The sequence below is a fragment of the Hemicordylus capensis genome, chromosome 6, assembly GCF_027244095.1.
Source record: "Hemicordylus capensis ecotype Gifberg chromosome 6, rHemCap1.1.pri, whole genome shotgun sequence".
Classification (NCBI taxonomy): Eukaryota; Metazoa; Chordata; class Lepidosauria; order Squamata; family Cordylidae; genus Hemicordylus; species Hemicordylus capensis.
In genome coordinates, this window is record NC_069662.1 from 19226920 (window position 1) to 19237949 (window position 11030).

Sequence of the window (11030 nt, forward strand, 5' to 3'; positions counted from 1 at the left end):
TTTCAGGGTTGCTGAGCGGGGAGTGGATGGACTTCCCTCCCTTACAGATCTTGTAGCTGCAGTGGAATTGCTCACTGGGGCCAAAGACGTGAACTGCAAAGGTTACTTCGGATTGTGTGGGTAGGGCTTTCTTTTCCATCACGGGCTCTTGGTTGCTTCCCTGATATAGGTAAAAACAGCTACCTGCATATTCCTCCGGGGCTATGCACTGAATATGATGCTTCCCTTCAGCATCTAGAGCCTGATGCCAGATGATGGATGGTTTTGGCAGGGCTAGAAGAAAGAGACACATATGCAAAACCTAGGAATGCTGAATTCAAGATCCCCGGCTTCTCAATACCGCTCCCTCCCTGACATTAACTTACAAGATCAAGACACCCATATTGTCAGTCCAATTTTAATTCACTTGCATCTGACCTCTTGCAAAACTTATAATGCTTATTTTAATCAAGGTGTGACAAAGCTCAGCTCCTGAAAAGTGTTGGTTTCATTGGTAATGGACAAGTGTGGGGAATTAAGCTAAGTTACACCTTCCCCATCAGCTAGTTTTCTTCTCCATAAAGGTAAAGGTAAAGTGTGCTGTCAAGTCGATTTTGATTCCTGGCGCCTACAGAGCCCTGTGGTTTTCTTTGGTAGAATACAGGAGGGGCTTACAATTGCCCCCTCCCACGCAGTATGAGATGATGCATCTTCCTATATCGCTGCTGCCCAATATAGTACCAGTGGGGATTCAAACAGGCAACCTTCTGCTTGTTAGTCAAGCATTTCCCCGACTCCATTCTGCTTCTAGTTGCTCCTTCTTTAGTGATGGTCTGGGAGAAAATGCCTTGGTGGAGACAAGGCTGTATACTTTATCCATATTTATTCAACTTATATGCTGATCATATACTGAGAGAAGCTGGATTGGAAGGAGATGAGCATGGTTTTAAAGTTGGAGGAAGAAACATCAATAACTTGTGCTATGCTGATGACACCACTCGGATAGCTGAGAATGTGGATGATCTGCGAGCTCTAGTAATGAAAGTCAAGGAGCACAGTGAAGAAATGGGACTACGACTAAATGTAAAGAAGACTAAACTAATGACAACAGGTACAGCAACCAGCCTCACAACTGATAATGAAGATACTGAAGTGGTGGATAGCGTCTGCCTTTTAGGATCAACCATCTACAGTAAAGGATCCAGCAGTCAAGAAATACACCACAGACTAGCACTTGGTAGGGTTGCAATGAAGGCCTTGGAAAGGATATTTAAATGCTGTGACGTATCTATACCTACAAAGATTAGAATCGTTTGGACAGTGGTTTCCCCCATGACACTCTATGGATGCGAAAGCTGGACTTTGAAGAAGCAAGACAGAAAAAGTATTTACGCTTTTGAACTTTGGTGCTGGAGAAGGCTTTTGAGGATACCATGGACAGCCAGGAAAACAAACAAATGGATCATAGAACAAACCAATTCAGAATTTTCACTGAGGCACAAATGACCAGGCTCAAACTGTCATACTTCGGACACATTATGCGAAGACCCAGCTCCCTTGAGAAGTCCATAATGCTGGGAAAAGTTGAAGGAAATTGAAGAAGAGACGACCAGCAGCAAGGCAGATGGACTCGATTACGACAGCAATGAATGCACCACTGAGAGACCTTAAAGGCCAAGTTGAAGACAGATCATCCTGGAGAGAATCTTATCTATATGGTCGCTAAGAGCTGACACCGACTTGATGGCACTTATTAATCAATCAATCAATTGTGCGGAAGCTTCCATAGAGAGAAGGTAAATAGATTAATGCAAAGGCATTAGTGCCTGCACAAATGGCCAGTTCAATGCCCTTGGGAAGCTCAGAGGCGTAGCCATGCCTTGCTGCTTTCTAGCATCTACTTCTCACACGTGCACTGGCTCTAATCCTGAAGACTAGTCCACTGACTTATCTTTCATTAATGTGTCCTGTCCTCCCATATATTTCCCCCCTTCTTCTATACAAGCCGCTTTGTTGCTGTGCTAAAAGTGAACACATTTACATAATTAATAAATAAAGATGTTGTGATAATGAATTCCATAAACTGTGTGAAGTATTTCTTTTTTTGTTTGTCCTGATCTGACTCCTAATACATTTCAAAGTTAACACTTCATAAGGCCCAAGGGATGTCCATTCCCTCTCTTCTAGCCCACAAGACCCCAGTGCCAGCTGGAAGTACGTGGGAGTCTTTGTTCCAAGAGCTCTCTCCATGTCTAAAATCACAGGGCCCCCTTCCTAGGTCCCAGCAGTTACTGGTGGCTCTTCCATGAGGCAGGGTGAGGTGGTTACCTAAGGCGCAGGTATGAGGGGCCAGAGGGAAGCAAAGGCTGGTACCCTGTTGACACCAGGGCTGTCCTTAGGGCAGGGCAAGCAGGGTGACCCAGGCCCCACCACCACCAGGGCTCTCTAAGGACGTCCACCATGGGCGCTTGGGGGAACCTCTTCTTTCCACTCCCTGAGGTGAGCTAGGAATGCCCCCCTGCCATCACTGCCTGGCAGCAGCAGCTCAAGACCTCTGTGTGATGGAGGTAGAGTGCCAAATGCTGCCCCCACCCCCACTCCGCCGTGCGCATCCTCCTCTCCCTCTTCCCTCCCTTTTTAAAAATGGGAGGCAAGGGGCCATCATACTGGTGCCCCAGTCATCTTCTGCCTGAGACAACCTCCTCACTTCACCTCATGGAAGTGCCTGCTTGGCACAGAAGTGCCCTACTGCCTGGCTTGGTAGCCTAGTGGCTCATGTGCCGCTGCCTTGGCAGCATGGCCCGAGACTGCTCAGCAACCCCCCCCCCCCACCCGCAGATGGTGATATTGTCCTTTACCTCTCAGGCAGCAAAATGTCTTGGATCTTTCCCCGCCAGCTGCTCTTCCCTGCTTTAAGCCACCAGATGATGCTTTAAGTCCCTCTCAGAGAACCCAGGAGTCCTGGCTCCTAACTACCATGTTCCAAACCCTGTTGACCCAGTCTTCTCCATAAAACTCTTCCACTGTCCTCCTCCTGGTTAAGATTATTTGGTTTTACTAGATGCACAAGAATTTCCCCCAAAGGGTACAGCTGGGGTACCTCAGGAGAGGCCTTCCCACCTCCATAGATCTTGCAAACCAGACTGTACTCACAGATAGTAAGCAGTAAGAATGGAAGAGTAACAGGCATCCTCAGAACATACACAGCAGTCTTCAAATGAGAACAGAAGCACCAGGGACCCTCAATAAATACGGCCCTGAGGAACTGATGATCTATCGTTAGTCACAACAGAAAAAAATTAAAAAAGGAACAATTCCCTTTCTGACGAAGGCAGCGGGGGAAATGGATTCTGACTGGAGATTTTCAGTCTTTTTCAAAACAGTCACGGGAGCAAAGATCTTCAGAATGAGATTGGAAAGTGAGCAGGAAAAACTGATGAATGGTATTTCAGTTGGTGGATTTTTAAATTTGTAATGTGCTTTTGAGGCTAAGAAGGCATCCCGCCCCCCATTTAAAAAGAGTTGGAAAAGGTTAAGAAAAGGGTAACTAAAATGAGCTGGGTGGAAGCATGTTCTCTATGAGAAAAGGGTAAAATATCTGGGGAGTTTTAGTTTAAAAATAAGGTGACTTGGGAAATGACGGAGGCTTATAAAATTATCCACAGAGTAGAGAAAATTGATAGAGAGATGTTTTTCTCCCTCTCATAAAATAGTAGAATTCAGAATCATCAATTGAAATGTATTGGCAGGAGATCTGAGACAAAGAGATTTCTTTACACAATGTATAATTAAGCCAGTTTTCTTTACACAGTGCATAATTAATTTATGTGCTGTGTAATGCGATGTGGGACTGCTGTGGGACATGGTGATGCCCAGTAGTTTAGGTCAGGGATTCTTAACATTGGGTCCCCAGATGTTATTGGACTTCCACAATCCCCAGCCCCAGTGGTCTTTGGTTGGGGATTATGGGAGTTGAAGTCCAATAACATCTGGGGACCCAATGTTGAGAATTCCTGGTTTAGGTGACTTGAAATGGAGAGTAGATAAATTCATGGAGGGGTCCATTAATGTATATTAATTATGATGGCTACTTGGAACTCCTCTGTTCCGAGGCAGTATACTTCTGAATACCAGATGCTGGCAGCGGAGCAACAACAGAGGAAAGCTATTGCCTTCAACCCTGCTTATGGGCTTCCTCGAGAGATTAGTTGGTTACTAAGCATCCCTCCAGGCCTGTTTCTAAGATGGCTCCCTGGTACACGGAGGAGCTGCGGGGGATGAAGCCGCTTGGTAAGGTGACTGGAACACAAGTGGAGGAGAACTTGGCTCGAATCTGACAGGATGCAGCATAGAACCCATCTGAAGACCTACACAATGGCAGCGTGTGCAGCAAAAAAGCGTTTTTGGTCAGCGCGCATTGCGTCTGCGGGTTCACGTATGGCAGAGTTATCCTGGGTGGTGAGGAGTATAATTTCTGCTCCTTCTGCCTCAAATCAGCTCCCAGAGATACTCTGCTGTGATGCCTTTAGTGGGTTCTTTGCGGATAAAATCTCCTGTATTTGGGCCAACTTGGACTCCACTATTTCTGCAGGGTCTGTGAGGGAGGTATCCCGCGATCTCTCTTGCAGTGTTAGGTTGGATCAGTTTCAATCTGTGACTCCTGATGACGTGGACAAGCTGCTTGGAGCGGTACGGCCTACCACTTGTTCTCTGGATACTTGCCCAACCGGGCTGCTTCGATCTAGTGGAGAGATTGTTGGAGATGGCCTAGTTAATATCATAAATGCATCGCTGAGGGAGGGTAGGGTGCCTCCCTGTTTGAAGGAGGCAATAGTTACACCGCTTCTTAAGAAGCCTTCTCTGGATTCCTCAGCGATGGATAGTTATAGGCCAATCTCCAATCTCCCCTGGCTGGGCAAGGTAATTGAGAGGGTGGTGGCTAACCAGCTTCAGGCGGTTTTGGAGGAAACTGATTAGACCCATTTCAAACTGGCTTTAGAACGGGCTATGGGGTTGAGATAGCCTTGGTCGGCCTGAGGGATGACATTTACCGGGGTATCAACAGAGGGAGTGTGACTCTGTTGGTCCTCTTGGATCTCTTGGTGGCGTTCGATATCATCGACCATGGTATCCTTCTGGGTTGCCTGGGGGAGTTGGGAATAGGGGGCACTGCTTTGCAGTGGTTCCGTTCCTATATCTTGGGTAGATTCCAGATGGTGGAGCTTGGTCACAGTCACTCCTCAAAGCAGGAGCTGTTATATGGAGTCCCTCAGGGCTCCATTCTGTCACCAATGCTTTTCAATATCTACATGAAACCGCTGAGTGAGGTCATCAGGAGATTTGGTGCTGGGTGTTATCAGTATGCTGATGACACCCAAATCTACTTCTCCCTTTCATCTTCAGGAAATGGCACTCATTCTCTAAATGCCTGCCTACAGTCAGTAATGGGCTGGATGAGGGAGAACAAATTGAAACTAAATCCAAGCAAGACGGAGGTGCTCATTGTGGGGGCTCAGAATCTGAGGAGTGAGTTAGATCTTCCTGTGCTGGATGGGGTTACACTCCCCCAGAAGGAGCAGGTGCGCAGCTTGGGAGTAGTCCTGGACCCAGGCCTCATCCTGGTTTCTCAGGTGGAGGCCATGGCCAGGAGTGCTTTCTATCAACTTCGGCTGATTTGACAGCTTCACCCATTCCTTGAGGAGGATTACCTCAAAACATTGGTGCACCAGCTGGTAACGTCCCGGCTTGACTATTGCAGTGCGCTCTACGTGGGGCTGCCTTTGTACGTAGTTTGGAAACTTCAATTAGTTCAGAATGCAGCAGCCAGATTGGTCTCTGGGGCAACCCGGAGAGACCATATTACGCCTATTCTGAAACAATTGCACTGGCTGCCGATATGTTTCTGGGCAAAATACAAAGTGCTGGTTATTACCTTTAAAGCCCTAAACGGCTTAGGCCCGAGTTACCTTAGAGAGCGCCTTCCTCTGCGTGATCCCCACCACATATTAAGGTCATCTGAGGAGGTTCGTCTCCTATATCACCAGCTCGTCTGGTGGCAACTCGGAGGCGGGCCTTTTCTATAGCTGCTCCGGGGCTGTGGAATGCGCTCCCTGCGGAAATCTGCAATTTGAATTCTCTATTAGCCTTCAGGAGAGCCCTTAAAACGTATTTGTTTGGCCTGGCTTTCCAGGGTTTTAAAATCTGTTTTAATATTCTAACCCGATTTTGGGGCTTTTAATCACTGTAATTGTTTAATTGTTGTTTTAAAATGTTTTAAAATTGTTAATTGTTGTTATATTGTTTTTAATTTGTTTCAGCTCTTTATTGTTTTAGTGGTTTGTTTTAATTGTAAACCGCCCTGATCCATTTTGGAAGGGCAGTATTAAAATAAAATAAAATAAAATAAAATAAAATAAAATAAAATAGAAAGAATAATACTATGGGAAACAGAACGTTGGACTTGATTGGCCTTTGGTCTGATCCAGCAGGGCTCTTCTTCTTATACTGGCACAGTCGTGCCAGTATAGTTAAGATGAGACATGTGTTCAACATTCCACCCTTATATGCCCCGAACATTCTATTGCTTATAGAATAAAATTATATCCCTCTGTAATTGTGCTCACCTCAACTAGGGGACTGCCCCTCCAAATCTGATGCAAATCCGTTGCAAAATGGCTGAGAAACAGCAGATGAAGTTTTTCATTACTAAAAAGTGTTGGTGACCTTAATGTTTATTTTTAAATGTTTGATGTCTGCTTCACATTCACCCAAAATTCAGGTCCATACTGAAATTGATGCCTTTTGCTGGTTTGAAAAACATCAGTCTAGTGATTTTTGAGTAATTATTGTTCGAAAACCCCACAATACCTGCTAATTTGGCAAAGAGGCACCTTTTAACGTGGTGATTCTCTTTATTTAGCAGGCGGAGAGTAACTGGCCCTATCCATCCCCAGCACAGTACCTCTAGTGACTGTTGCTGGTATCTATCTTATGCTTGTGTTTTAGATTGTGAGCCTTTGGGGACAGGGATCCATCTTATTTATTTGTTATTTCTCTATGTAAACCACCCTGAGCCATTTTTGGAAGGGCGGTATAGAAATTGAATTAATAATAATAATAATAATAATAATAATAGGCATTACATGGCATGGTTGTGGGGCTTGCGTGCTCTGAGGAAGATGAGAGCTATGCCAGAGGTCCAACCATACTGGACAGGTCTCATCAGAAGAGCCAGACGAAGAGTACCTCTCCCATAAACAATATGGTGAGACATAACTTAAATAAATCTATACCATATCGGTCATCTCCTGGGTCAACAAGGATCGTGCCAGGTGCTGAAATCCCTGGACATCTGGTGGCAAGTGGGCTACAGGACTCAGAATATTCAGTTGAGCAACCAGGGCTGGAGACTGTAGGATTACTGGAAGAAACGTCGCTTAACCGGAAAAAATATACGAAAAACACCAACAAGGAAATAATGATTTGCTATTACAAGTCTAGTCCAACTAGAAGAGGTTATTTAAAAAGAATGGATCAAATTTGGAAAGAGAAGCATCCAGATACAGAAATAACAGAAAAAAGACTATAAGAAATACATAGAAGTGGAGCTAGAAGAACTGCAAAGAGCAACACAGGCTCAAGATATGGAAGAAGAATTACCACTAATTGAAGAAGTTGCTCAGGTGCAGGTGGAAGAGGTGTCGGCAATACAGGATGCCACTGTCGCTGCTATACCTTCCTCGCAGCTCAGGTGGAAGAGGAATGCTGCAAGTCCATCAAACAGTAGAAGAGGAGAAAAGAGGCCTTGGAGAATATATAAAGGATAGTGAAGAAGATGCACTTCAAATGGTCAATAACGAGAAACTATTAAACACCAATGAAACAAAGCAGGCCTACAAGAAAGAACAAGTCAAGAACCGAGCAGAAAAATGGAAAAAGAAGCCACTGCATGGTCAATATTTGCACCATATAAGTGGAAAATCAGACATCACCAAGACCTGGCAATGGCTTAAGAATGGCAACTTGAAGAAAGAAACAGAGGGTTTAATACTGGCTGCACAAGAACAGGCACTAAGAACAAATGCAATAAGAGCAAAAGTAGAAAAGTCAACAACAAACAGCAAGTGTCGCATTTGTAAAGAAGCAGGTGAAACAGTGGACCACATAATCAGCTGTTGTAAAAAGATCGCAGACTGACTACAAACAAAGGCATGACAAGGTAGCAGGGATGATACACTGGAACATCTGCAAAAAATACAAGCTACCTGTAGCCAAAAATTGGTGGGATCATAAAACTGAAAAAGTTGTAGAAAATGAAGATGTACAAATATTATGGGACTTCTGACTACAAACAGACAAACATCTGCCACATAATACACCAGATATAACTGTAGCTGAGAAGACAGAAAAACAAGTCAAAATAACCAACATAGCAATACCTGGTGACAGCACAATAGAAGAAAAAGAAACAGGGGGGGGGGGGGGGAATACAAAGATCTACAAAGCAAAATTGAAAGGCTGTGGCAGAAGAAGACCAAAATAATCCCAGTAGTAATTGGTGCCCTAGGTGCAATTCCAAAACATCTTAAAGAGCACCTCAACACCAAGGGGCCACAGAAATCACCACCAGCCAACTTCAAAAAACAGCTTTACTGGGAACAGCCTACATTTTGCGGCGTTACCTATAACAACAATATTGATAACAAAATTCTGGCATCCCAGGTCCTTGGGAAGGACTCAATGTCTGGATAAAACAAACCAGTCAATAACACTTGTTTGACTGTGCAAACAAGAAAGAATAATTAATAAAAGGGGAAATAACAAAGGAAAAGTTAGCTTAGAGCATAACAATCTGCCCATTGAGAATTCTGAAGCCGAAGTTGGTAGGGGCAAGTCCTAGCAACCTCTAGCAAGTGACTTCCTGGTTCTGAACTGTGTACGGTCTGGAATATGATGATGACTTTAAAAGTGAGGCTCCATGCACCCATGCCTTGCCTTGGTCTTTCAGTTGGATATTCGGCTGGGAGGGATGCATCCAGGCAGGCATTTAACAGGTGCAGTTTCCCCAATCACTTCCTAGAGATTCCCCTAGTGATTTTCTGTCTGACACATCTCTGATCAAGGCAAAGTATGCATGCATGCAGCCTCATTTCTAAAGTCATCATCATATACTAGATTGTACAAAGTATTTACCACCTTAAATGGTGCAGCAGGGAAATGCTTGACTAACAAGCAGAAGGTTGCCGGTTTGAATCCCCGCTGGTATGTTTCCCAGACTATATCGGGCAGCAGCGATATAGGAAGATGCTGAAAGGCATCATCTCATACTGCGCGGGAGGAGACAATGGTAAACCCCTCCTGTATTCTACCAAAGAAAACCACAGGACTCTGTGGGCGCTAGGAGTCGAAATCGACTTGACGACACACTTTACTTTACCTTACAAAGTCTTTACAGCTTATATGGCGTGGAAGTTAAGATGGGCACCTTAACTTGCAATTTCCATTCTCTTTAGAGCATGAGTGACAATGTAAAGCATCTTAACTTTCATCTTAAACCACAGGTTTTTTTATTACTGCATTTCTTAAAGCTCTGGGCTGTCTCCCCTCTTCTTCTGAGGAAGCATAGGTGGCCACAAGTGCAGACTGGATTTTCACTTGTTAAGATTTCACAGATGTTCTCCTGAAGCATCACATGGCTGCTCTACGCACAGAGGCAGTATATCTCCAAATACCGGCTCCTAGGATGGGCATCACTATAGCACAGGACTTTCCAATTTTGGGTCCCCAGCTAATATTGGACTACAACTCCCATCATCCCCAGCCACAATGACCAAAGGACATTAAGGGCTTCCCCATTGTGGCTGGGGGATGATGAGAGTTTTAGTCCAACAACATCTGGGGACCGGAGCCTCAGCCATAACAGATGGTTATCACCACCATATCCTGCTTGTGTAGGGTTGCCATATTCTGGCTTTCCAGATCCAGGTGCCTAATTTGCATATTATGTAAATTGACTTGAAAATAATTTTGCATGTGCAAATTAGCAGCTGCATTTCCCAGTTGACTTGTATTTGCTCCGGATATCTACCAACAATGGTTGGGGAAGATATCTTTGCCTGACCTTTTTTCCTTGACATATTAACAGCAGCAATAGAACAGGGGCGGGGGGGGGGGGATGCACAGCTTTTTAATGAATGCTGCAATTCTGTACACACTTATTTGAGAGAAGATCTGATTGAAACCAACAGTACTCAGTTCTAAGTAGGCATGCATTGAACGTAAAGCCAATAAAGTCCTCAAACATTACAATACACAGCGTGGTAGGCAGGCAGTGATTTACATCAAAATCAAACTATCCTCTCAACTGCCTGATAGGGATCCCCTGCTGATAACAAACAAGGCAACATTCCTGAGGGGATTACTGTACTTGTGAAAGTGAAACCCTCCCATCAAGCCTCCTGTGCTCTCTTAATCCCAGAGCCATCAGGCTGGTTGCCATTGGAAACAATGCTGGACTACATGAAGTAGGCCCAAAGCCAGAAAAGAGAGTGAGGGGAACCATTATAGAACACTGAGAATATAAAAAAGTAAAGTTGTGCCGTCGAGTCAGTGTCGACTCCTGGCGACAACAGAGCCCTGTGGTTGTCTTTGAACACAGAATACAGGAGGGGTTTACCATTGCCTCCTCCCACATAGTTTGAGATGATCTTCCTATATCGCTGCTGCCTGATATAGGTGTTTCCCACACCAGTGGGGATTTGAACCAGCAACCTCTTGCTCCCTAGGCAAGTTACTTCCCTGCTACACCATTAGGTGGCTTAAAAACATAAATACATCTACCTTAATATGTTTAATGTTATTTAATTGTATTATTTCTTGGTGAGCAATTGGTAGAATTATGGCCTGCATGCTTTTCCTTATATTGCCATCAATTAAAGAGCTAGCGACTTCTTGTAAAGAAAACTGAACATTCAGGGAAGGGGCCTGGAATATCACTGAGGGGGGCAGTCAGGCCTCCATAGCAACCCTGACCCTGGCCTAATCTAGTGAGG